Here is a 2,149-nt window from a genome sequence, read left to right on the forward strand (position 1 = left end):
TTATTTTAATATTTCATGTATCTATCCATCGGTCTCATTCATTCTTTACATCTTTGCCTGTTTTCAACCACACTTACCTTTTTTTTTGTGTCATCATTCTTGTTGTCGTATTTCAGGGTAAAGCAGGCGAAGATGGAAAACCCGGATCTCCCGGCAAAGTGGTAACTCCTCACTATAACTTTTCCCAGCTGATATAACATCACCATCTTGAATGTAATATACATTCTTCATTCTGACAAACTGTAATATGATACCCAGCACATTATTTTATCGTGACTTGACACATTTTGATATTTATTGTGAACAGTCAGAAAACTAATCTTCTTCAGGAGTGCTTTTTTGTTTTTTCTCTCAGTTTGTCTCTCTATCATTCTCTAATTGGTAATGGCCTTGACAATAAAGCAGTGGGGACATTTATTTCGGGGTCTGCTGCATAATGGCTGTCTCTAAGTGAGTCTCTAAGACAGTGGAGCTGAATTATCTGAGCGCTCCTGCAGCAGGCTGGCCATTATTCAGTTTGTGTGTTTGTTAGAGTCTGTAATGCATTTTCTTTTGACTTACAGGGGGAGGATGGTGTGCCAGGTGAAGATGGGAGAAAGGTTTGTGGCTGCTTCTCTGTTGATACAATCATCTGGCACTAAGAGCATGAGGTTTAGTCAAGTAGGTTTTCAGGATTATTTTCAATAAAAGTAACTTAAGATGACCAACAGTGTTTTATGTGACCAATCTATAAAAAAATGTTTAAGTCTTGGTGCTGGTGACAGCCGTGCCAAGTAGCATTATGATTGCAGGTTGTGGGTACGTACATCTCATTCTCATGAACTCAAAATCTAAGGAATGCTTTGAGGGAATTTCCTCAAATTTGGCACAAACGTTTACTTGGACTCAAAGATGAACTTAAATTTTGGTATTTGAAGGTCAGGGCTACTGTGACCTTTTCCTTCTAATTCTTGTGAACATAATTTCTAAATACCACATTTGGAGAATTTCTCCAAATTTGGCACAAGCATCCACTTGGACTCAAGCTGGACTATTTTAGATCGTTTTGGTCAAAGGTCAAGGTAACTGTGACCTCACAAAACCAGCTTTTTGCCATAGATCAAGAATTCATATGGTTATTATCACAAAATTTTATAAAATAATGAAGTGACGCCATTTTATATCCAAGAGGTCAAACGTCAGTTCCAGTCATTATTTAACATTAACTCAGGAACAGAGGAGGAGACGTTTGGTCAGATACTGAACTGATGCCTCTAATCTTTGGTGTCCACCACGAAACTGAAAAACTGATTGTATAGATCTGTGCTGTTGGGGCATCCACAACTTAAAATTTGTAGATTAAAATACTGTTAAGAATGTTGTCATGTGAAATGATCTTTTGAAGTGTCTTTGATAAATTACTAAGTATTTGTGAATTTTATTTTTGAAGTGTTTGCAGTGTATTTAATACTACAGGACACAACTCATGTAAGATAAAATCAAACAATACATCAGCTTGGTAGGAGTCCTGTGTTTTTTAGAAGATTATTTATGAGATTGTGCTTATTATCTCTGTATATCTGTGAATGTGACTCTGGTGTCTTTTATCTGCAGGGCGACAAAGGAGAATCAGGAGCAGCTGGAAGAGATGTCAGTTTTGTGTTGTCTCTTTTATATCATTATTTCTGTGTTTTGTTGTCAGTTTGTGTCTCCGCTGCATCCTGTCCTGTCAACCTGCCCCGTCCAACCCCCTCCTTCCTGTATTGATACTTGACTTTATTGTATTACACATAAGCTTTCCTCTTTGCTTTTCTCCTCATCCCTTTCCCACTCAAGTGTGTATTTATCAGCTGTAGTTTGCTCTGACATTGACATTACCATCACACTCTCCGTTGAATCAATAGTCTGCTGAGAAGCAGCTATATAAATTCACCAGCCTCTAATGATCAAGCTTAGCCTTTAAGAGGGAGCCACTTCTGAGAGGAATCCAGGGGGGCACCAAATGTGAGACTGCTGTTTTCATGTGCAAATTCATATTAATTATCTCCAGAACATCAGTGGAGGGGTGGCAGTGGCCACCTGCTTTGATTTTATAGTTCAGCCTCCACTATAGCGCAAGAGGAAGTAACCCTGTGGAGAGAGAGTCGCAGGCAGCAGTTGAATCGTCCAA

At 38.8% G+C, this 2,149-nt stretch overlaps 1 long non-coding RNA gene across 1 annotated transcript; it reads left to right on the forward strand.

Annotated features, from left to right (window-relative positions):
- Window positions 1-116: 116 nt before the first annotated feature.
- Window positions 117-1,630, forward strand: LOC121965142. The gene is made up of 3 exons (XR_006107453.1): window positions 117-161; window positions 564-599; window positions 1,594-1,630. It is a non-coding gene; the product is annotated as an uncharacterized LOC121965142 (long non-coding RNA).
- The last annotated feature ends 519 nt before the right edge of the window (window positions 1,631-2,149 follow it).

The sequence above is a fragment of the Plectropomus leopardus genome, unplaced genomic scaffold (assembly GCF_008729295.1).
Source record: "Plectropomus leopardus isolate mb unplaced genomic scaffold, YSFRI_Pleo_2.0 unplaced_scaffold18763, whole genome shotgun sequence".
NCBI lineage: Eukaryota > Metazoa > Chordata > Actinopteri > Perciformes > Serranidae > Plectropomus > Plectropomus leopardus.